The sequence below is a fragment of the Pipistrellus kuhlii genome, unplaced genomic scaffold, assembly GCF_014108245.1.
Source record: "Pipistrellus kuhlii isolate mPipKuh1 unplaced genomic scaffold, mPipKuh1.p scaffold_m20_p_29, whole genome shotgun sequence".
In the NCBI taxonomy this organism is placed as follows: Eukaryota; Metazoa; Chordata; class Mammalia; order Chiroptera; family Vespertilionidae; genus Pipistrellus; species Pipistrellus kuhlii.
This window is the reverse complement of record NW_023425528.1, coordinates 1,425,163-1,451,929: the sequence shown is the minus strand read 5'-3', so window position 1 is coordinate 1,451,929 and position 26,767 is coordinate 1,425,163. Positions and strand designations below refer to the sequence as shown.

Here is a 26,767-nt window from a genome sequence, read left to right as displayed (position 1 = left end):
ATGGCACCTTTTGAAGTATCAGGAATAGAGGACATTATAGTTATGGAAGGGCAGATGCAATCAGGTTGCCACAAGGTGAAGGTGGGAAATGGGAGTAACAGGTGTGTAGGAAAGTGGGCTTTAGAACAATCAGAATGTAAGTAGGCAGTTTGGTCTAAGCGGAGAAAGGGCAGACAAGTTAGGTGCTGAAGTCCTGATGGGTCTGCTTAGTAATTACAGGAAGCATCTTTTTCCCTTCTGTGTCTCTCGCTCCCATTCTCATTATTCTCTTTATTTTTATGCCTCCACTCATCTTGCCTCCACTTATCTTTTTCTACAACTTGGCAATAGCTTTGAGTTAAAATAACACCAACATCTCCTTGTAGCAATTTTGCTTTGCTCCCCTAAGAACTTATCATTTATCAGACCTTATAAAGGAGCCTGAGAAACAGAACTAAATCATCTATTACATATCATGCCTCACTGCAGTTAAAACAGAATCTTGTAAAATGTACTTTTTAGTTCTACCTTGATTTATCTTCAGTGTAAATTTACCAGGTTCTCCTGAGGTTCACTTAACCAGATTATTAAAATTAAATTTTGCACTCATTATTTTTTGTTGTCTATGAGGGTTTTTTTTAATTTAATAAATCTTTATTGTTCAGATAATTATAATTGTTCCTCTTTTTCCGCCCATAGCTCCCCTCCACCCGGTTCCAACCCAACCGTCTGCTCTTACCTCCCTCCCTCTGTCCTCATCCATTGGTGTACATTTTCGTCCAGTCTCTTTCCGCACCCCCAAACCCATTCCCCCTGAGAATTTTCAGTCCACACCCTATCTATGCCCCTGATTCTATTATATTCACCAGTTTATTCTGTTCACCAGATTTTTAATTCACTTAATTTTTATTTATCTATTAATTTTTAAAAATATTTTATTGATTTTCCTCAGAGAGGAAGAAAGAGGGACAGAGAGCTAGAAACGTTGATGAGAGAGAAACATCGATCAGCCGCCTCTGGCACATCCCCTGCCTGGGATGTGTCCGCAACCAATGCACATGCCCCTGACCTGAATCGAACCCCGGACCTTTCAGTCTGTAGACCGACGCTCTATCCACTGGGTCAAACCGGTTTCAGCAATTCACTTGATTTTTAGATTCACTTGTTGATAGATATGTATTTATTGTTCATAATTTTTATATTTACCTTTTTCTTCTTCTTTCTCTTCTTAAATAATACCTTTCAGTATTTCATATAATACTGGTTTGTTGTTGAACTCCTTTATCTTGTTCTTATCTGTGAAGCTCTTCATCTGACCTTCAATTCTGAATGATATCTTTGCTGGGTAGAGTAATCTTGGTTATAGGTTCTTACAATTCATCACTTTGAATATTTCTTGTCACTCCCTTCTGGCCTGTATAGTTTCTGTTGAGAAATCAGCTGTCATATGGGCACTCCCTTATAGGAAACTAGCTGTTTTTCTCTTGCTCCTTTTAACATTATCTGTATTTTGCCCTTGGCATTTTAATTATGATATGTCTTGGTGTGGCCCACTTTGGATTCCTTTTATTGCGGTTCTGTGTGTTGTAAGTCTATTTCTTTCAATGGTGGGGGAAGTTTTCAGTCATTATTCCTTCAAATAGATTTTCAGTATCTTGCTCTCTCTCTCCTTCTGGCACCCCCATTATTCTGATGTTGGTATGCTTGAAGTTATCCCAGAGGCTTCTTACAACTATCTTCAAATTTTTGGATTCTTTTTTCTTTTCGGGTTGAGTGTTTTTTGCTTCTTTGTATTTCCAAACTTTGACTTGATTCTTGTGTTCCTCTAGTCTGCTTTTGGGGCTCTGTATAATTTTTTGTTCAGTCAGTGTATATTTAATTTCAAACTGGTCCTTTTTCATATCCTTGAGGGTCTCACTAAATTTATTGGCCTTTTCTAGGAAATTTTTGAAAAACCTTATAACTGTGATTTTGAACTATATATCCAGTCATTTGTTTTCCTCCATTTCTTTCGTGATCTGTTTCTTTGTATCCACATTTTTGCTGCTTCCCTGAGTTGGTAGGGTGGTTTTGTGTACTAGGTGTCCTATATGGCCCAGTGGGTTGACCTCCCCAGTTACCTGAGGTGGATACTCTTGGTGCACCCCTTTGTGGACTGTGTGCATAGCCTTGTTGTAGTTAATTCTTGATTGCTATTGGTATCACTGGGAGGAATTGAACTCCAGGCCAATTGTCTGTGAGGTTCAGCTGCATCTATGCCAGGAGAACTTCTGTGATGGAGTCGGTGTTATGAGACAAGACTTACAAATTTGCAAAAGCCTCTATCCTCAGCTTGGATGGGGTAGAGTCTCAGGGCTAAGCAGACAGTCTTGGCTTCTTGTCAGCACTGCCCTATGATGCCACTGGGTCTCAGTGTCCCTCAGTAATCACTGCAAGCACTTCTAATAGTAAGCTGCCCTCGAGTTTCACCTACTGCCAGACAGTCCAATTTCTCCCCCAATGAATCTGGACTCTCAGATTCTCGCCCAGAACTGGAGTTCAGTGCAGTGGGAGAGTTCCCACCTGCTAGAGAAAGCCAGCAGCATACAGCAGTCAGTCCTCTCTTCACACACTTGTGGGTGTGGCTCCAGACCTCTGCTTTTTAGTGGCTCCCCTGAGTTTCTTCCTGACAGTCTAGATTCCTCCCGTATATGTCTGGGTACCCAGCATCCTGCCCAGAACTGGGGTTCAGTGCAATTGGAACTGGGGTTCAGCACAGTTGGGAGCTTTTGTATCCTTCCCGTTAGAGAAAGCCATCCAGGCACTCAGCCACCCAAGCATGTGTCTCCATACCTCAGCCTTTTGCAGCTCCTCTGATTCTCTGTGTGCTTTCCTGTTTCTTTTACTTGTAGAATCTCCACTCAGCCAGCTTTCTTGTGGCTCTGTATGATGTTCATTTTGTCTTTTTGTTGTAGTTTTGAAATTGTTGTGTGAGGCAGCAGTTTAGGTGTTAATCTATGCCACCATCTTAGTTTCTCCATTTTTTAAAATTTAAAATAATTTCATGTTGACATTATTGCAGGAGTCCCCCTTCTTCTAACCCCTCCCATCTTTGTTCACCTCCACCTTCCCCTGCCACCCCTTCCTTGGCCTTTACCAAATTATTATCTGTGTTCATGGGGCATGCAATTTGATGAAGGTTGGGTTTTCAAATGGATATTCCTTGAATGAAATCATTTTATGCATTATCATACATTTTGCCTAATATAACTTTTGAATACAAAATACTATGTTTCCCTCTTTACAAAGTCAACTTTCCACACCATACTTTAGAACTAGTTCTTTTTGTGGTTTTGATGTGCTTTTCATTGCACTTTCCAAGGCATAGTAAATTTACCAGATTGAACTAAATTAAAATATGCATTAATAGTGTATATTTTTAACATGGACATAATATAAATATTGGGAAAATTAATTTAAACATACACAGACAAATGATTATTGTATGGGCTAAAAATATGGAGATCAATTTTTCACTAGAAAGAATTGATCATTTTCTACTGTAAATGTTAATGTTTCATCTCTTGGCGAGACACTAGAAGATAACTATGGCTAGCTGAAAATTTACCTGTTCTCCTGGCTAATAGCTACTCTTGTCTATGTCTTACCTATTTTGAAAACTTTCATGTTCTTCTGTCCTTAGAGATTATTTTCATTTTTACCATCTTAGTTGATGTGTGCAAATAATACCAACCTTTCCCTTTCCTTTTTTCCATGAACAAAGAGTGATCAAAATTCAATTCTCTGTGCAGATTGTGGCACCTACAAGAAATAGCAAGACAGGTTGCTGCAAACGATGAGAGGTTGGGGAGATCTGAGGGAGATAAAAGATCAACCGAAGGACTTGTATACATGCATATAAGTACAACCAATGGACACAAAACTCTGGGGAGGGAGGGTATGTACGGCAGGGGGGCATTGGTATATGTACAAAAATAATAATTTAATAAAAAAAAAAAGAAATAGCAAGACAACAGAAAGGCTGTTTTTACCCTAAATACCATTTACCTACCTTTGCCACTAACACTATTTTTTCCCTTGTAAACTAATACATCAAAGCAATTGCTTGAAATAGACATGATATAGGAACTTGTTAAAAAAAATTAATCATTATCAGGCATTTCTGCCTCAATTCCAAGGATATCCTAATTTAGTAATCCAGTGAAGATTTACGGGAATGAGATAAAGGAATCTCCTTTATCTTATTGAGTGTCATCAGAGGGAAAAGCTCCAGAGAGATATGGCAAATGGGGGTTTCTGAAAATGCCTCTCTCCACCAATCCAGTATTATTAATTCAGAACTAAGATAGATATTCTTCCTATCATTACTATTTTTAGAAGATTGAATATGCTAATGAAGGAGCTTATAGGGAGCAATCTGGGGGAGGAGGGCTAACAATCTGAATATGTGCCAGTAATGCACATTCTTATTAGCCTATAATTATGTCACTGCCACTTCCTTAGGCAATAATCTGTTTTCCTAAATACTCCTAGTTTACAAGGTCCACAAACTCAGAATTTAACACTTAGCCAGAGGGGAGGTCACTGGCCAGGCCTTTAGCTGTAATCTTACTTCCTCATTCTAACTAACTTAAGTAGGGCTGCAAAAGCTTGCCACAAAAGCCCAGAAGTTAGGAAACAAAGAATTTAGGAATACATACACTGAGTGGCCAGGTTATTATGATCTCTGAATGCATGATAATCTGTCTACTCATGTATATCCTATATAATAAAAGGCTTATATGCAAATTGTCCCCTCGACCAGGAGTTCTACCAGCAGGCAAGCCAGCAAACAGACCATGTTCCCTCCCACTGGCCAGGCTGGCTGGACCCCACATTTGCACAAATTCATACACTTAGTGGTCAGATTATTATGCATTTAGAGATCATAATAATAATCTGGCCACTTAGTGTATAAGGATTAATCTCACTGTAGAAGGTATTCATTCAGACTTTGGCTCTTGGAATCCCCTGAGCCAGCAATGCTGCTTTGAATAAAGGTTTCTTTTTCCTGAATCTCTGAGTACTCATTGTGTACTTTCCAGTCACCTTGTAAATTCTGAAACAGTAGTGTCAGTGGCTCCCTTTTCCTTCCTACATGATAGTCATACCAATTTATCTCCCTATTTTACTAGGAATCCCCATTAAGCTACACAAACCTTTGTTTACAAGTTGGCAAATATAAAATAAAGAAATATATATATATATATATATATATATATATATATATATATATATAATAAAAAACACAAAAGAATTCATGCTAATCAAAGGCATCTAAAAGTAATATAAAAAATGAAGATAATGAAAGACAAAATCTTAGTAAGAAGAAACTATAGCAAGTGTGGTGTATATACCCAGTATCTTATTGACTCAACTTGAAGTTTCTGATAAAAAAAAAAATTACCAGGAGCTTCTCAGTGGATAGAGGGTTGGCCTGTGGACTGAAGGGTCCCAGATTCGATTCCGGCCAAGGGCATGTACCTTTACTGCGGGCATATCCCCAATGGGGGGTGTGCTGGAGGCAGCTGATCAATGTTTCTCTCTCATTGATGTTTCTAACTCTCTATCCCTCTCTCTTCCTCTCTGTAAAAAATCAATAAAATATATATTTTTAATTACCCTAAGCAAAGAATGTATAAAATATATTTTTGAGTTATTTCCATTGGGAGATATTCCTGCCACTGAAAGAGTGGCTTTAAAATGATGCAGAGGAAGGGTGTAGTTTGGTCAACATAGAGAAAAGAGTCACAGAAAACAGCTGATGACTTCATAGAGAACAAAAGATATTTTTCACTGATTTAAGAAAGAACGAAACTAGAAGGGAAAGGTAGAGGTAGAAACTGCTGAAATCACTATGTAAAACTTTTTCTGAGAAAGAGAGATAAATACGTAAAGTGGTCAATCTAGTTTAAAGAGCAATGCATAAAAAGAAACTTGGCAGTATTAAAAAAAAGCTGAATATTAACATATTCATTTCTTAATTGTCACTTAATTCTGCATGAGCATATTATTTTTAAATATTGATAGTCTTTTGCACCTTGGATACACCTTTGTTGCCTTGGTACATTGTGAGAAAATTAATGAAAAGATGAACCTATTTTTATGTTTGAGAAAACTTGTGTCTATCAGTAAGCATAGATTTAATAACTACTCATGTTTAACAGAAGTAATTTATGCTGGGTGGGTTTCAGAATCAAGTGTACAGGGGAATACTAGAAGACAAAGGAAAAAGGTCCATTTCCTGATTGACAGAAATAAGGTGATAAAGATGCTTTAGCAAAAAGTAAAACCAGTATGATAGGAAGAGGATGAATAGGGCACGGAAGTTACATCATCCCATGCCCTACCCTAAAACATCAGTGTTCTCCATACAGGGCTGTGCATAATTTGGCCCTTGACTACCTCTCTAAACCTATGTCTTACTGGTCTTCCTATTCCCACTCAACATTCTAGCCATGGTCAATATCAGTTCAAATTGCGCAAGTTGCTATATTCTTTTGCCTTTCTCCTTTCTTCAACTAAAAAGCTAGTTAACAATAATTAACTTTTTCCTCAGATCTCAATTAACCACAGACCAGATTTGATTTGCTTCACATTAAACCATTAAGATAGATAGATGATAGAGAGGTGATAAATAACATGTATTATTTATATAAATTATGTATAAATATGTGAATCAGATACCAGGAATAAATGAACAAATATTCCTTTTTCTCAAACAGAAAACTTATTTTTGAAGAAATATCTCCTTACTCTTACTATATGATAGGATGGTGGCAGAGTACAGCTAGGAAGAAGATATATTACAAAGAAATGCTTTTAACATATACTTAAAATAAAAATATAATTCTGCTCCTATTGGAATTCATCATCAAATATTCTTGTCATTGCATAAAAAATACTGCAGCAATTGTGAGGTTGCTGGGGGAGTGGGGAAATATGGTCCTATATTAAAGTTCCTTTACAAAACACAAGGTAGTGATGTGAATGATTCAAATACTTTAGAGGCTGAAATCTTTTTTTATTATTATTTTTTAATTTTATTTTGATTATGGTCTCACATAATTGTCCTTATTCCCCCATTCCCATCCCAAACCCCTCCCTAGATATGCACCCCTCAACCCCCGTTGTCCATGGCCACTGGCTAGGCCCATATGTATGCACACAAGTCCTTTGGTTGATCTCTTCCCCTTACCCCCATCCTCCCTTACTTTCCCTCTGAGGTTTGAGAGTCTGATCGCTGCTTTTCTTTCTCTGGGTCTGTTTATGTTGTTCAATAGAGGCTGAAATCTTTGAATAAGCAGCAGCAGAAGATATGCAATGCAACTTTTTATTAATAAACACTTTTATATGCTAAAAATAAATGATTCTGAGGTCTCACCACTGGTTAGGGCAGCTTTATTATCATGTACTTAATGCAAACAGGCCATTTTGATCTCTACACAGAACTAGCCCTGTGTAGATTTGCAACAATTTTCAATTAGTAGCAGATAGTTGAATAAGCATTAACTGTTTCTTGAACAAAATAACTACCAGAGACTGTGCTGAAAAGCTTTTCAAGGATGGAAAATATGAGACAGATGATTAGACAGATGATAGATAGATGATAGATGATAGATTAGATAGATAGATAGATCGATTGATCGATCGATCGATAGATAGATAGATAGATAGATAGATAGATAGATGATAGACAGTACCTTGCCCATTTTACTCACCTTTCCTACATGGTGTAAGTCATACAGTGGTACTCAACTAAAACTTGTTAAATAAATGAATGAAGAGTGATTGTCATTTCATAGAAATCAGGAAACTACACATTTAAAAACTTGCCCCCAAGATCATTCCACTAGTAAGTGTCAGAGTAGAGTAATATTTAACACTCAAAATTTCTGGATTTTTAAAAAAACTTTTCACTAAACACTGTCTAAATTTTAGATAATAGTAACTGATTTATTGTCTTAATTATATGAAAATCTCTTTCATTTAAGGTATTTCCTGCATCTTCAAATTACCAGATTTGTTTTAAATATTCATTTTTTTCACTTCCTTCTAATTATTTCTTGGACATTTTACCCAAATAACTACTATATGATATATCATAATTTATCATTCAGGATACAGGTCAAATGAGACATTAGGAGCATTCATGTGTCTAAAAACACTTATTGACACCAAAATAAGTTTAAGAGATTATGGTGGAATCAGTGTCCTATGTCAACAAACACATGCCTGCTTGCCTCCTAATATCCTTTACACAAGGGAAAATAATAAATGCACAATCAATTCAAACATGTAATTCACTAAATCATATAATTATTTCACTTGATGTACCTTTAAATGCTATGTAAATAAAGGTTAAACACTCAACTGACTGCTGTTATTTTCAGCAACAGAATCAGATTCAACAAACATCTAATGAGCAATTTTTATGTATATGCCAGGCACTGACTTTACTTGGCATTTTGTATCCTCAGCATTTTCATTTTCATAGCAATTCTAAATATTTAGGCACTATTATCTCTATTTTATAGATTAGGAGATTCAGATTCAGAGAGTTTAAGTGATTTTCTCAAACTCAAACAACTAAACTGTAAAATAAAATTAGAATTTAATAAAAGCTGTTGGACATGTGAAAAAAAATGTAATCGCCACTGCTCACATTCAAAACTGAGTTCAGATTCGGAGGCCAGATAATGAAAAAAATTACAATGCAGGCTTTGATACCTTAAATTTATTTGCTGAATTTTCAGACTCCATTATTTTTACTATTTATTTTTTGCTGTAATTAAGGGCTTAGGAGTTAATTATTCTTTATTCATTTTTCTTGCTAATTAGAGAAGTATTATTGTTTACCTGTTTTTGTTTGTTTGTTTTTGTTTGTTTTTAAATATATTTTATTGATTTTTTTACAGAGAGGAAGGGACAGAGAGAGAGAGCTAGAAACGTCAATGAGAGAGAAACATCGACCAGCTGCCTCTTGCATACCCCCCACCGGGGATGTGCCCGCAACCAATGTACATGCCCTTGACCGGAATTGAACCTGGACCTTTCAGTCCGCAGACCAATGCTCTACCACTGAGCCAAACCGGCTTCGGCTATTCTTTACCTGTTTTGTTTCCTAAAGTTAAAGTGACCAGACAAACTGGGAAATAGCTGATTTTAAAAAAATACTTGGATGGGAGACAAAATTCACAAGTTTACAAATTCTAACTATACAAATAGTATCACTATCATATATTTTAAAGTATAAAAGAAATTACACTGAATTATCACATACAAATTGAAGTTGACCTATCCTTTTACTTCTCAGATTTTGTCATGAATTACTCAAAGCTCTTCTATTAATGATAGAATTCTGAAATCCCAGTGATATCTATTCAGTTTTCATGAATATCTTAAATTCATTCAAGAATATAGGAAAATTTTTAACTGGTTGTGTTTTAGTTCATTTATTTTAAATTTTTTATTGATGAAGCTGTTACATATGTATTCTTATTCCCCCATTACCACCTTGTCCCCCCCACCCCGCATCCATTCTCTTACCCCCCTGTTGTCTGTGTCCACTGGTTAGGCTTATATGCATGCATACAAGTCCTTGGGTTGATCTCTCCCCCTTACCACCACCCTCCCCTACCTTCCCTTTGAGGATTGAAGGTCTGATCAATGTTTCTCTGTCTATGGATCTGTTTTTGTTCATCAGTTTATGTTGTTCATTATATTCCATAAATGAGTGAGATCATGTGATATTTATCTTTCTCTGACTGGCATAATTCACTTAGCATAATGCTCTCCAGTTCCATCCATGCTGTTGAAAATGGTAAGAATTCCTTCTTTTTTACTGCAGCGTAGTATTCCATTGTGTAGATGTACCACGGTTTTTTAATCCACTTATATGATAATGGGCACTTAGGATGTTTCCAAATATTAGCTATGGTGAATTGTGCTGCTATGAATAGAGGGGTGCATATATCCTTTTTAATGAGTGTTTCTAGATTATTGGGATATGTTCCTAGAAGTGGGATCATTGGGTCTAATGGGAATTCCATTTTTAGTTTTTTGAGGAACCTCCATACTGTTCTCCACATTGGTTGCACCAGTCTGCATTCCCACCAGCAGTGCACAAGGGTTCCTTTTTCTCCACATCCTCACCAGCACTTGTCATTTGTTGGTTTGTTGATGATAGCCATTCTGACAGGTGCAAGATGGCACCTCATTGATGTTTTGATTTGAATCTCTCTGATGATTAGTGACTTTGAGCATGTTTTCATAGGCCTCTTGGCCTTCCTACTGTCTTCTTTCAAAAAGTATCTATTTAGGTTTGTTGCCCATTTTTTGATTGGGTTGTTTATCTTCCTTTTGTTAAGTTGTATGAGATCACGGTAAATGTTGGAGATTAAACACTTATCAGAGATAACATTGACATATATACTGAGTGGCCAGATTATTATGATCTCTGAAAGCATTATATATATATATATATATATATATATATATATAGAGAGAGAGAGAGAGAGAGAGAGAGAGAGAGAGAGAGAGAGAGAGAGAGTGTGTCCAGATATATTAGAGGCCTGCTACATGAATTTCTGCATGGGTGGGTTTGGGCCAGCCTGGCCAGGGGAAGGGGACATGGACGGTTGACCAGCCTGGCTGCTGGTTGTACTCCTGGTCAAGGGGACAATTTGCATTATTATCCTTTTATTATATAGGATATACACTTAGTACCCAGATTATTATGCGGTCAGAGATCATAATAATCTGGCCACTCATTGTATATTCTCCCATGCAGTGGACTTTCTTGTTGTTTTGTTGATGGTTTCTTTTGATGTAAAAAAGCTTTTTATTTTGAATTAGCCATTTGTTTATTTTTGATTTAGTTTCCATTGCCCTAGGAGCAGTATCAGTGACGAAATTGCTTTGGCATGTGTCTGAGATTTTGCTGCCTGTGGATTTCTCTAATATTTTTATGGTTTACGGTATCATGTTTAAGTACTTTATCCATTTTGGGTTTATATTTGTGTGTGGTTTAAGTTGGTGGTCTGGTTTTATTTTTTTGCATAAGTCTGTCCAATTTACCTAACACTATTTATTGAAGAGACTATCTTGACTCCATTATATGTTCATGCCTCCTTTGTTGAATATTAATTGAACATAGTGGCTTGGGTCAATTTCTGGGTTCTCTATTCTACTCCATTGATCTATATGCCTGTTCTTTTGCCAGTACCAGGCTATTTTGAGAACAGTGGCTTTCTGATACAGCTTGATCTCAGATATTGAGATCCCACCTACTTTGTTCTTATTTCTCAGGATTGCTGCAGCTATTCAGGGTCTTTTTTGTTTTTATTCCAGATGCATTTTTGGAAAGTTTGTTCTAGGTCTGTGAAATATATTGTTGGTATTTTAATGGGGAGTACATTGAATCTATAGATCACTTTAAATGGTATAGACATTTTGATTATGTTTATTCCACCAATCTATGAACATGGTATGTTCTTCCATCTGTTTATGTCTACCTCATTTTTTTTCAGTGTCCTGTATTTTTTGTGTATAGGTCTTTTGCCTTCTTGGTTAAGTTTATTCCTATGTATGTTATTTTTTTTCGGTGTGATGGTAAATGGGATTGCTTTTTTAGTCTCTCTTTCTGTAAGTTCATTATTTGTGTATAGAAATTCCATAGATTTCTTGGTGTTAATTGTGTATCCTGCTACATTTCTGAATTCATTTATTAAGTCTACTGATTTTTTTTTATGGCGACTTTAGGGTTTTCGATGTACAGGATCATGTCATCTGTGAATAAGGACAGATTTAGTTATTCTCTTCCAATTTGGATACCTTTTGTTTCTTCTTGTTGTCTGATTGCAATGGCTAATAATTCCAGTACTATGTTGAACAGGAGTGGTGAGAGTAGGCATCCCTGTCTTGTTCTTGTTCTTAGGGAAATTGGTTTTAGTTTTTGCCCATTGAGTATGATGTTGGCTTTAGGTTTGTCATATATAGCTTTTATTATGTTGAGGTATGACCTTTCTATTCCTACCTTGCTGAGAATTTTTATCAAGAATGGCTATTTGATTTTGTCAAATGTTTTTTCTGCATTAATTGATATGGCTATGTGATTTTTATTTCTCAATTTGTTTATGTGATGTATCATGTTTATTGATTTGCAAATATTGTACCATGATTGCATCACTGAAGTAAATCCTATTTAGTAATGGTGTATGATCTTTTTAATGTATTGCTATATCAGATTTGTTAGAATTTTGTTGAGGATTTTGGCATCTATGTTTATGCGGGATATTGGGTTGTAATTCTCTTTCATTGTGTTGTCTTTATCTGGTTTTGGTAGTAGGGTGATGCTGGCTTCATAGAATGAGCTGGGAAGTGTTTCTTACTCTTAAATTTTTTGGAAAAGTCATAGGGGGATAGGTTTCAGTTCTTCCTTGAATGTTTTCTGAAATTCCCAATGTGAAGCCGTCTAGCCCCAGGCTTTTGTTTGCTGGGAGGTTTTTGATGACTGCTTCAATTTCTTCTATAGTTATTAGCCTATTGAGATTTTCAGAATCCTCCTGATTGAGTTTTGGTAGGTTGTATTTTTCTAGGAATATGTCCATTTCCTCCAGATTGTTTAGTTCGTTATAATAGAATTGTCCATAATATTTTTTTTAACAATCCTTTGTATTTCTGTGGGGTCTTTTGTTATTTCTCCTCTTTCATTTCTGATTTTGTTTATTTGGGTCCTCTTTGCTTCTTCGTGAGCATATCTAGAGGTTCATCAATCTTGTTTATCCTTTCAAATAATCAGCTCTTGGTTTCATTGATCTTTGGTGTTGTTGTTTTTTTTAATCTCTATGTCATTTATTTCTGCTTTGATCTTTATTATCTTCTTCCTTCTGCTCACTATGGGCTTTTCTTGTTGCTCTCTTTCTAATTCTTTGAATTATAGAGTTAGATGACTTATTAACTTTTTTTGTTTTTATTTTTCTGAGGTCGGTCTGAAAACCTATAAACTTCCTTCTCAGGACTGCTTTCATTATGTCATATATTTTGGATTGCTGTATTTTTATTGTCAGTAGTTTCCAGGATGTTTTTCATTTCTTCTTTGATCTCTTTGGTAACCCAATCCCTGTTTAATAGCATGCTATTCAGCTTTCAAGTGTTTGAATTTTGAGGCCTGCTTTTATTGTAGTTTATTTCTTATATCATGCCATTGTGGTCTGAGAAAATGCTTGATATAATTTCAATCTTTTTGAATTTGGGGAGACTTTGCTTGTGACCCAATTTGTGGTCTATTTTTGAAAATGTTCCATGTGCACGTGAGAAGAACATATATTCCATGGCTTTGGGGTGAAATGTTCTGAAGATGTCAGTTAAGTCCATCTGATATAGTGAGTCATGTAGAATTGCAGTTTCTTTGCTGACTTTTTTTCTAAAGGATTTTTTCAGTGATGTCAGTGATGTATTAAAGTCCCCTACTATGATGTTAATCTCTCCCTTAATATATTCCAGGAGTCTTTTGGTTTTTTGGTGGTTTTTTTTTTTTTTAATGTATTTGGGTGCTCCAGCATTTGGGTGCATATATGTTTATCAGGATTATAACCTCTGGTTATATGTATCCCTTTAGTATTATGAAATGGTCTTCCTTATCTCTTGTTATGGCATTCACTTTGAGGTCTATTTTGTCAAAAGTAAGTATTGCTACCCCAGCTTTTTTTTTTTCTTTTTTCATTTCCATTTGCCTGAAAGATATTTTTCTAACCTTTCACTTTCAACTATGTGAGACCCTTGTCCTGAGGTGGCTTTCTTGTAGACAGGATCTATGGGTCATGTTTTTTTTTATCCATTCGCTCACTCAGTGTCTTTTGATTGGAGCATTTAGTCCATTTACATTTACAGTTATTATTCAAAGGTAATTGTTTATAGCCATTTTTAATTTTGTGCCTGTATTCTTTCTTACCATTTTATTTCTTCTTTTTACACCAGTCCCTTTAGCATTTCTTTCATTGCTGGCTTAGTAGATTTATAAGCTCCCCCCGACACCCGGTTTTTGTTTTTGTTTTTTTGTTTGTTTTGTTTTTTGTCTTTTTTTTTTTTTTGTCTTTTTTTGTTAGTGAAGCTTCTTATTTCCCCTTCCATCTTGAATGATAGCTTTGCTGGATAGAATATTATTGGATTCAGTCCCGTGTTTTGCATCGCTTTGTAAATTTCCTTCCATTCTTTTCTGGCATGATGTGTTTCTGTTGAGAAATCATTTGATAATCTAATGAGAGCTTCCTTTTATGTAACTTCCTGTCTCTCTCTTGCAGCCTTTAAGATTCTCTCTTTGTCCTGAACATTTGCCATTGTAATTATGATGTGTCCTGGTGTGGGTGTTTTCAGGTTCATCTTGTTTGGGGCTCTCTGCTTATGTGACTTTTTTCTTCCCCACATCTGGGATGTTTTCTGACATAATTTCTTCAAATAGATTTTCTAACCATTGTTGCTCTTCCTGTTGTTCTGGTACCCCTATTATTTGTATGTTGCTTCGTTTCATGTTGTCCCATAGCTCCCTTAGGCTGTCCTCCTGTCTTTAATTTTTTTCTCCAATTGCAGTTCAGTTTGGGTGTGTTTTGCTTCCCTGTCTTCTAATTTGCTAATTTGGTCCTTTGCTTCTCCTAGTCTACTCTTGCAACTTTCCATGGTGTTTTTTCTTTTTCTTTTTTCTCTCTCAGCTATATCACTCTTCATTTCTTATTGATTCTTACATAATTTACTGATTTTTTTCATCCATTTTTTTTCTTGATTCTTAAATAAGTTGTTGATTTTTCCGCCATCCAGTTTATGAACTGTATGACCCTTATCCAGAATTCCTTTTCTGACATACTGCATTCCTCTCTTACACATAGCTGATTTTCTGGTGATTCATTCTTTCCTTTCCTTTAGGGGTTTCTTTGCCTACCTATTTTTGGTCTCTCCGACTGATCTAGATGCCAAGTCATGCAGGGGCTGCTCCTTAGATGGCAGTGGTTCCTCTGGTTGCGGTTGTTCCTCATGCAGTAGCAGAAGTGGCTAATTCTCATTTGGCAGCAGCTCCTCTGGTTGGTGCTGTTCATACCAGTGGTATCTCACTGGCTGGTGGGGGAGACTGCTTGAACAGCTACTGTTCCTTGGATGGGGGTGGGCTGCTGCTCCTCAAACAGGGTGGACTGTACATGTGGCTTCCGCTCCTGGGTCATTGGCGGCTGCTTGCACTGCTACTGCTCTTCAGATGGGGGAATAGGCTGCTTGTGCAGCTACTGTTCCTGAGGCTGGAGTGAGCTGCAACTGCTGTTCCTCAGACAGGGGCTGGCCACTCACCCAGCTACTGCTCGTCAGACCAGTGCGGGTTGTTCAGAATTGCTGTTCCTCGGACTTGGGAGGTCTGCTCATGGGGCTGCTGCTCTTTGGTCTGGGCAGGCTGCTCAGGCAGCTGCTACTCCTAAAATGGGAATGAGCTGCTCACAGCTGCTATGGCCACCAACAGTGTGGTGGTGAGGGCCCTGGGGCAGCATGGGAATTGGGTGGAGGAGAGCTTGGCTGTCCGTGTGAAATGTCTCATATATCTTGGCTCCTGGATGGTGTGGCTCAGTGGTAGAGCCTTGTCCTGTGCATAGAAAGGTCCTGAGTTTAATTCCTGGTCAAGGGCACATACATGGGTTGCAACCAAATCAACTGGTTTTGTGTGTGTGTGTGTGTGTGTGTGTGTGTTTTAAATATATTTTATGGATTTTTTACAGAGATGAAGAAAGAGGGATAAAGACTTAGAAACATCTATGAGAAATCCTGACCAGCTGCCTCCTGAACACCTCCCACTGGGGAAGTGCCCACAACCAAGGTGCATGCCCTTGACTGGAATTGAGCCTGGGACCTTTCAGTTGACAGGCCGACGCTCTATCCACTGAGCCAAACCAGTTTTGGCTGGTTGCATTTTAATGTCACATTTTCCATCAAGATATTTATAAACATTTTGTTTATATAAAAGATACTTTAAAAATTATATTGGAATGAAATAAAGTGATCACATTGAATTGTGAAACATTAGCTGAGTTGACAGATATCTATGTATAATGTATTCAATTATTGGTTGTTATGAAATCTGTACATAGATTCAGTTGTGATATTTCACATATATGTAACCTTGGCCAGGCTGACAAGCTCAGTTTCCTCATCTGAAAAAAAAATTATATATATATATATATATATATATATATATATATATATATATATATATACGTCTACATTGCAAGATAGTTTTGAGGATTAAAGTTAAGGTTAGGGTTGAGTTTATGATTAGGGTTATTGCTAGTATTAGGGTTAGAGTTAGCTTTCATGTTATGGTTTTGGTTTAAATAAAGGTTAGGGTTATGTTTTGAGTTAGGTGCTTAGCACAATGCTTCACCCACAGTAGTAAGCAATATTTAAATTGTAGCTTTTCTTATAAGTGTAGACTCAATGTGTCTAAAATATAATTTAGTTACAGTGTGTGTATGTGTGAATGTGTGTATGAGGAGAGAGAGAGAGAGAGAGAGAGAGAGAGAGAGAGAGAGAGAGAGAGAGAGAGAAGATTTTTTAAATGCCTGAGATACAAATTTCTTCTGTTTTAGGTGAGTAATAATATAATTACTGAACCAGTTAACTTTTGCTGTGTTATAAGCAATTTGAAGATATTAGTGGCAAACAGCAATAAGTATGTACTGTTTATGCATCTGAGATTGAGCTGGGTGGTTCTGCTTTTCTTGTCTGGATTTGTTCATATGACTATGAGTTAGCTGGCTGGTCTGATGTTTCAGCTGGGATGGATTGGGTGACTGAGCTCTGCTCTACATGTCTCTTTTCTTTCAATATAGGGATTAGCAGGCCAAAGTCAGCCCACCTATTTTTGTAACTAGAGTTTTATTGGAACAAACCTCCTCATTTTTTAATACTGTCTGTAGCTACCTTTGCATTGCATCAGCAATGTGGAGTAGTTGTAGCAGAACTATATGGCCAAAAAAACCTAAAACCTGTCTATTATCTGTCCTTTTATAAAAAAAAAAAAAAAAATTAAAAAAAAGGGTGTCACTCAGCCCAGCCTGCATTCTCTCCAATCTGGGACCCCTCTGGGGATGTATGACTGTCCAATCCCTGCAGGATTGGGCCTAAACCAGCAGTAGGACTTCCCTATCAAAATCCAGGACTGCTGGCTCCTAACCACTCGCCTGCCTGCCTGCCTAATTGCTCCTAACCTGCTTCTGCCTGCCAGCCTGATCGCCCCCTAACCAGTCCCCTCCTAGCCTGATTGACACCTAACTGCTCCTCTGCCAGCCTTATTTCCCCAAACTGCCCTCCCCTTCTGGCCTTATCCCCCCAACTTCCTTCCCTTGCAGGCCTGGTTGCCCCCAAACTGCCTGCCCCTGCTGGCCATCTTTTGACAACATGGGGTGGCCATCTTGTGAGCGTGCGAGAATAAGTTTGCATATTACCTTTTTATTATATAGGATTATGACAAGGGGGTGGCCATCTTGTGACAAAATGGGGCCAGCCATCTTGTGAGGGTGTGAGGCTCATTTTGCATATCACATTTTTATTAAAAGGGATTTGCCTGCCCCTACTGGAAAAGGCTAGTCCAAGTATGTTCTCCTGGCAATGATAATGACAGAAGAAAAGAGTAGGCATCAATTCATGTGTCTATTTGGAGCCTCTGCTTGTGTCACATATCTAATATACAATTGGCCAGAGCAAGTCGCATGCCTGATCCCAGAGTCAAGGTGTGAGGCCCTGTGAAGTTACATGGTAAAGGGTATGGATACAGGAAGGTTCAGGAGATGGGGGCCAACAATGAAATAGACTATAATTTATTTTTATAATCTTTTCTTTTGAGGAATAATCACATGTGTGTACTTGTTTAGAACATACTATTTTCTCTCACTTCCAGCAACACGTTGAATACATAAAGAGCCAATGATCTACGCTAGGGGTCATCAAACATTTTATATAAAAGGATAGATATTAAATATTTTAGCCTTCATGAGACATATGATATCTATCACAACTACTCATCTTTGTTGTTGTAACATGGAAGAAGCCATAGACCATATGTATACAAATGAGTGTGGCTATGTTCCAATAAAACTTTATTCACAAAACAGGCAATAATTTGTATGTTTCTAATACATCACATATGGAAAAGAAAACTGGGGCATAAATAACTTAGATAAATTGTCTATGATCACACAACTAATAGATGATTAAACTAAATTAAGAGTTGTAGTCAACCCAGAAAATGTGTTTTGTTTGGTTTCACATAAAGTTATAAAAAATATTTGAATTTTTTGTCGATATGTAAAAATTGGGGGAATTCATATTAAAAATCTGGCTGTTTGGATTTTCTTTCTATTTTTTATAAATATGTTTTTATAGATTATTTTCTTTTTTTATATAGAGAGAGGAAAGGAGAGGGATAGAAAAATAGAAACATTGATGAGAGAGAAACATCAACTGGCTGCCTCCAGCACACCCCCTACCAGAGATTAAGTCCGCAACCTTTCATGTGCCCTGACCAGGAATTGAATCTGTGACCTCTTGTTTCATAGGTTGATGCTCAACCATTGAGGAACACTGGTAATCTCAAGTTTTCTTAAAAATTAGAATATACAGAACTACCAGACTCAAATTCCCACATTGCAACAATTGGTTGGAGCCAAGTGACTGCCATCCCATTAGACATAGAGTCAGCTCCACCATTTATTGTTACCCTGCATTTGGCTCATCACCTATGTGGGTGTATGACTTTATTACCATGGACATAGAATCCAATCCTTTTAGTTCTCCAATTCTAGGTCTTTTCCACTTAACTGCTTTATCTGGTCAAGTCATTCTGATGTGGTAAGTTTTAGGTTTTAAAACTTGGTTTTAAATTTGAAGAACTTCTTTGTCTTTGAAGTATTTTTTCTCCTCTGTGGGTTTGTGAGGATGATGACACTTTCTAACTTAATTAGTTTAGAATCCCTAAAAATGTATTTCAGAGAAGTGATTTGTGACCAAAATTCTCCTTTATTACAGTTGAACATATAAACTGGAATGCCTTCTGAGGAGATTTTAAACTGTGGAACATATTTAATAAATATTTCTTAGCACCTAATCTAGAAATAATGGAAGAGAAAGTGAACAAAAAGGGTGATTTAAGGGGAAAATATTCTCTGCACACACTCCGCACCTATATTATTAAAACTTTATGGTCATTAAATGAATTTGGAAAATAATTTTTTGGTGCCACAACAGTTGATAAATCCACATTCACTGAGATCCTTTGTCTTTATTTGAAAATACGTGAAAGCAATGACTTTCTTAGAAAATTGTATCTCGTGCACTGGGATTTGTATTTGACACAGCTTCCTTTGCTCAGGAATTCAAATCAATCACCTAATTGTGATTAAAAAAAAACTTCACGATACAAATATATATAATACAACAAATATCTCCTTCTCTCTCTCTCTCTCTCTCTCTCTCTCTCTCTCTCTCTCTCTCTCTCTCTCACACACACACACACACACACACACACACACACACACAAAGACTCACAGGTTTAGCTAATCCTATATCACAGACTGAAGATTATAACTGTGGAAAGAGGGGGGAAATGAGAAGAAAAAAAAAACACTAACATTATTTAGATGTTACTACAATGACAATGTGCTATGTGCTTTATAAACATTCACCCTTATTTATTCCACAAAACAGCCCAGTGGGTTAGGTGTATTTGTTATTCAAAGTTTATAGTAGGGAAAAGAGAATCTTCAGAGTGCCTAAGTACCCTGTCCAAAATCAATTGCTAAGTGGCAGAAGCTGGGTGTTTTTATAACGGTCTGTTAGACACCTGCTTCGAGGTACACTGAAAGACAACAATAGTGGATGTTTGGCAGATAGGAAAATTAGAAAATATACTAATAATTAGCTTTCTATTTAGCTAACTAGCTTGACTAGATCACAGAGACCCAATCAAGGCTAAATGCAAGGATCAAAGATAAAATAAGCAAAGACTTCCACATTATCAAAGGTATCTCTTTGTGAGGCTACACAGAGCGAAGCTACTGCTCTTGTGCTCACTCTGGCAGTCAAACAAAAAGTCATGCTTTGGAAGCTTTGCTCACAGACTGTTCCCTATTTGCAGAATTCTAATAAAAGGCTTTGAAACATTTCATCAATTCATTTGGAGCTATTGTGGCATTCTTTTTGTCAAAGATTTTGAAAGAGTTTGTTTGCCTGTGATTATTAAGGCTCTTGTAGAGGTATAAAAAGTAAGCCCCCTTGAAAAAGAAATTAACTCATTAAATTCTGCTTAGCCTAACCCGCACACTTGCAACACTTACATTGTTCAGCACTCCCCTCTGAGAAAATTCTCCTTGTCCCGCAAAACTTCTGGCAATTTGGCTGAAAGAAAATGTCTAAGAATGTCCTTTGGCATGGTATAAAGTGAAATCTTACATGAAAATAAATGGAAAAAGCTATTTAAGCAGTTGAGTGCAATTTGCAACAGGATTTTGTACACATTGTTGCATGCCTAATTGAGTGTGAAGTTGTATGCACAAAACATCAAATGTTCAAGAAAGATTTTGTATACTGACTGACATTCTTAACACCGCCCATTCCATCATTGACATAAATGACCCACACAATTGGCAACTAGCTTTGGTATGCTTCCTGTTACAGCCAGCTCCTCTTCACCATTTAGAAGGATTGCTTTGTGAAAAAATAAAATAAAATAAAAGTGGAAGGACACCTGACAGGCTAGCCATATTCAAATTATGACAATCATCCAATTACTTTTGTTTTTATCTCTATCTTCTTAGTTGTATATTGGTTATATTTAACATTTTTGTAATTGTTTTCTACTCTTACTGATCTTCAGAATGCTTTTATTACATTAACAATATTAGAATAGTTAAGATTAAGCAAGGCGATAAAGCTTAAGTAAAATAAAGATGTGAGTTCTCACACTACCTTGTGGAGGCCATCATAATTAACTGATACAATGGTTTTCAGAAAACTGTTTCATGAAAATTGAAATAGGGGGAAAACTCTATTCTTAATAATATCATGAAATTAGGATGCATGGACATGTTTGCATATGTGACATAGTTAATGATCCAGAATTTTAGAAATAGTCTTGGGAAGTGTCCATCTATAAAACAAACAATTTGATGCTTTGCACAGAGATTTTTAATACAGGAATTCTGTGCTTACAGAATCATTAGAAGGATGGAGTGAGTAAGATTTAGATTGGGGACCATGAATAACTTCCAGAATAATGCAGAATTATCCCTCCACAAGAGATGCATTCTACACTACAACCAATAATCAGGAAAATTAAGAAACCACTGTAAAAAAAAAAGTGCTACACAAAAGCATATCACCTGTACTATGATTTGGAAATCAGAGGTCCACTGGCAAAATAATTAGATGTAGAACTACTTCATGCTCCCAGCAAAATAGATGTTTCTTATGCTAGTGACTTTCCTAACATTTAATGCAGTTATGAATGCAAGTGTTGGGCTTATGCCTCTGATTGGGGGAAACTGAAACCATAGCTACAAGTGATATTGAAAATGTAACTTTTCACTTTTGTAGCATCTGCCATTCAGAAGGCTAATCTAAGATTTGAAACAGATATTGAATAAATCAGCTAAAACATCTGGTATACCTGATGACCTGGAGAAAACTTTATCACAAATAGTGGTCTTAAGAAATAGAAAAGCTAAGATTATTTTAAGAAGTGAGTCAACACATATAAAATTTTTAACATAAAAATGAATTTTTTAATGAAAGCCCATTGCTGGCACATTTATACCTACCCTAAGATGGTATATTTGAGAACAATATTTCTTGAGCACCTACAATATTTAAGGAGTTATGTGAGGGGACTCAGGCATTGTCCCTGTCCTTGGAAAATACACACTCTAATTGGGAATATGAGAGCAATGGACAATTAACAATGCAAAGTAATATGTGGTAAGTACTGATAAAATATTGTCTGTACCAAAGAGGATTCGTGGAACATTTCAGAAAAGATGTGGCATTTGAACTTAGCTTTAAAGAATGAGTAAGGCAAACAAAAGCAAATTAACACATCATTTGACAGCACTTTTCAGTTGACAGAATACATTTTACATAGGTTTTCTCAGTTCGCTTTCCAAGCAATTCTTTCATATAATTAGAGAAACGTTTTGTTTTTGAATTGCACAGATAAGAAAATTGAGGCTGAGATCATGTAGCTAGAAAGCAGCAGAGATAGAAAATGAACTCATTTATTTCACATCAATCCTATTGATCAGCCATATCACATTGACACTCCCAGAGGGATTTAAAAACATAGGAATTCCTATAAAGTGGTTTAGGACCAGATAGTAAATAATGTTGAATATCAGACTAAAGCATCTATAGACAATAGGCATCTAATTGCATTTTTAGAAATGTAAAATACATTTCTAAAAATGCAATGATTTATAAAAGCCTTGCATTTGATCTGCAATTATATTTAGAAAAGCCTGCATTTGATTTGTAAGAGTGTAATGCTGTGCAGAAAAGACTGGAGAAATGGGGAAATAAGGATCTTATAATTGTATAGGTGAGAGCAATAAGGGTATAAATTGTTAAACTGTGAATCAAGACTTGTATCCCTAGCAAAATGATTAACTAGATATTTTGGCACACAGCCCCCAAACCCTCAAAAATGCAGAAATGATGGATCAAATCTAATACTTATGTTTTTCAAATCAATACATAGCTGAGCTCATAGAAAAGTAAGGGAAATTCCCAAGTATTAAAACTAAACAGAGAGCTGGAAAACTAAATGGTATACTGAAGCCAAACCCACAAAAGCCCTGAAATTGTGTGTCAATCTCTTTAAATAATAGGCCACTTACTATGGGTAACAGCTTTGGGCCAATTCAAGGAGGAGAATTCCAACAGAACTTCCTCATCTCTCAAAAACTTGAAATAACAATACTCAACGAATGAGTAGATTGGAGAGAAAAAAAAGTCCACCTGAAGACAAAGCAAAATAAGCATAGGTCTGAGTAGATAAAAGCTTCCTGAGGATAGTATCTTAGCAATAGGCCTGATTATACTGGTCTTCTGGTTTTAGTTAATAGTAGCTGTATGATCCAAGAAAAAAATAAACTGAGAAATTAAGTTAGGTTGGTAGTAAACTAAGATGTCTTTCAGAGCCTAGCACACATTTATGGAGATATGGACCCTCATACCAGGCTTCTCAGGATTTCCACAGATAAAGTTATGCTGAGCATAAATTCACACTCCAAAATTATCATACATCTTCTGATCAAGCAGGACATCTCATAGATAGTGGCAGAAGTGGAGGCACTGTGATTTTTGCCTCTGCCTGAATTTACACATATTCTCTCTAACATACATGCAAACACACACACACACACACACACACACACACACACACACACACAGCAAATAGGCTAACAACAATCCATAAATAGCAAATCCATGTAATGAGGTAGCCTGTTAAGGCCCAGAATATTAATGAGTAGGATTAAGTAATTTAGAAGAGAAAGACCCATGGAAAAACAGCAGTAATATGGGAGCAAGAAGTTGTGTGGAGACAATAATGCAATATCAAGAGCTAGGGAACAGAGAAATCACCAAAAAATTTCACTCTCAAAGGGAGGCTTCTCCATTCAAGGTGGAACACCTTGAAAGAAGTGCTGAGGATAGTTGGAACTGGAAAGGATCCTGTAGCCCAAACCTGCCAATGAATATAAGGGAACTGTAAAGGGTACTAGGGTGTTCTGTGCCCTCAAGGTTTGGAAATGCCCAATGAAAGAACTTTTCCAGATGATTGTAATGTTGTACCAAAAAGAAACTGCTGGGAAGAGAACACAAATGTATTGGGGTAGGGACAATATGAGTAAGAGGAGAGAAAATTCAGATATTAATTTTAAGGGCTAGATGTGCATGCAATGTATATATAGTACAGAAGATGTGTGCACAGTGAGAGGACATAGTTTTATTACTTTAAAATAAAATAGCATCAGACTTGTTGACTGAAATGCTTTAAGCCAGAAGCTCCTAAAGTAATTTAAGAAAGTAAAAGCCTATGTCAAGCACAAAGTCTGCAAGAACATTAAAAAAAAGTGGGGAGAAGAATCAATGGTAAATAAAATACTAGATGTACTAGTTAATAGTGTGGATTTTTTTTTCAATAGATGGAGTTACACATATGTTGATATATTAGTAAGCTGGCAATTACCTTATATATTTTTTTATTGGGAGTATAAGGATATAACTTTAGATGATTGGTAAAGAAAAGAGAAAAAAAGAACCAGTTTATAGTTATTTTCAATAATGCTTAAAGTAAAAAAAAAAAAAAAACAATAGAAAGTACCTTAAAAGGAAGACGAGATTAGGTATGCTACATAAAATAGTTAATATAATGACAATTATCAGAACAAAAAATAAAGTCTTCCTAAATACCAACATTAATTTAGAGACAGAGAGACCTCATAGCAAAAAGGACTTTAAATATAGAATTTTATAGAGAACAGAACTGAGGTTAAAAACTTCATAAATACTATGAATATAAATATAAATGGTATTTATAAATATAAATGGTACTAATATAAATTGTGTTGACTCAGAGATTAAAAGAAAATATTTTAGATTAGCTGAAAAAACAGAATCTAACTTTATTACAAACTTTTTACTATAACAAAGACATATCTGACATAAAGATTCAAATGATTAAAAATAAAACAATAGTTATTTTCAGATAAATAAAATCAAATAAAAAGTGAGCAGTAGTCAAGATCTTGATACCTGAGAAGGTAGAATTCAGACTAAAAAGCATTAAAAGAAATACTTTATAAGGGTAAGGCTACAATTCACAATCAATATTGTACACGGACCCTAGATTATAAAGAATATATACTTTTTTGTCATGGCTGGTATAGCTATATGGTTAGAGCATTGGCCTGCACACTGAAGGATCATGGATTTGGAGAATCCGTTGGATCACGGGCACTTACCTAGGTTGCAGTTTCAATCCCTGGTCTTTCTCTTTCTCTCTTTCTCTCCCTCCTTCCCCCTCCTCTCTCTTCCACTCTTTCTGAAATTTAGTAGGAAAAAATATATACAGTGTGATACAAGTAAAAATTAATAACAATTGCTTTATAAAAGATCTTCCTATCTGTAAAAAATAAAACAAAACAAAACATGCTATTGAATAACTTTTTTGCCAAAGAAGAAATATAGAACAAAAATTGGAGAATTTCTTATGATTAACAACAATGGACTATAGCAGAAGCAGTTATCACACAAAAATTATGAAAATACTTATATTGACAAAATTGAAAAGAAAAAATAGATGAATTATTCAACAACAAAATATCTGGAAAAAGTAAAAAAAAATAAACTCAAAGAAAAAATAATTTAGGAAAGAATAAGATCAGATGTTAATGAATTAGAAAATAGAAAACTGCCAATAACTATGCCCGTGGACACTACACCATTGGCAAGGAGATCATTGACCTCTTCCAGGACCGAATTCGGAAACTGGTTGACCAGTGTGCAGGTCTTCAGGGCTTCTTGGTTTTCCACAGCTTTGGTGGGGGAACTGGTTCTGGGTTCACTTCCCTGATGATGGAACATACCTCCATTGATTATGGCATGAAGTCCAAGCTGGAGTTCTCCATTTACTAGTACCCAGCCGCCCACAGCTCCCCACAGCTGTAGTTGAGCTCTACAACTCAATCCTCACCACCCACACCACCCAGGAGCACTCTGATTATACCTTCATGATTGACAATGAGGTTATCTATGACATCTGTCATAGAAACCTCTATATTGAGTGCCCAACCTACACTAACTTAAATTGGTTGATAGGTCAAATTGTGTCCTCCATCACTGCATCTCTCAGGTTTGATGGAGCCCTGAATGTTGATCTGAATGAATTCCAGACCAATCTGGTGCCCTACCCCTGCATCCACTTCCCTCTAGCCACATATGCCCCTGTCATCTCTGCTGAGAAAGCCTACCATGAACAGCTTTCTGTAGCAGAAATCACCAATGCGTGCTTTGAGCCAGCCAGCCAGATGGTGAAATGTGGCCCTCGCCATGGTAAATATATGGCTTGCTGCCTGTTGTTCTATGGTCCCCAAAGATTTCAATGCTGCCATTGCCATCATCAAGACCAAGTATACCATCCAGTTTGTGGACTGGTATCCCACTGGTTTCAAAGTTGGCATTAATTATCAGCCTCCCACTGTGGTACCTTGGCAAAATACAGCTAGCTGTGTGCATGCTGAGCAATATCACAGCTATGGCTGAGGCCTGGGCTCGCCTGGACCACAAGTTTGACCTGATGTATGCCAAGTGTGCCTTTGTCCACTAGTACATAGGTGAGGGCATGGAGGAAGGAGAGTTTTCTGAGGCCCATAAGGACATGGCTGCCCTGGAGGATTATGAGGAAGTTGGTGTGGATTCTGCTGAAGGAGAGGGTGAGGAAGAAGGAGAGGAATACTAAATTTAAAATGTTACTATAGTGCTGCTTTTACAGGGAAACTTACTCTGTTTTAAACATTGAAAAGTTCTGGTCTGGTCAGTTCATTTATATGAAGAGCAGTGTACACTCTCATATAAAATTACTGGCCTATACTTTAAAACACAATGCTTTGTTACAGATCCAAATTGTCAATTTCTCTGATGGGTTTGAATAAAGTATTCCTTGTCT

General features: G+C 36.5%; 1 pseudogene; it reads left to right on the top strand.

Annotated features, from left to right (window-relative positions):
* Positions 1 to 26,767, top strand: LOC118728203 (annotated as a pseudogene).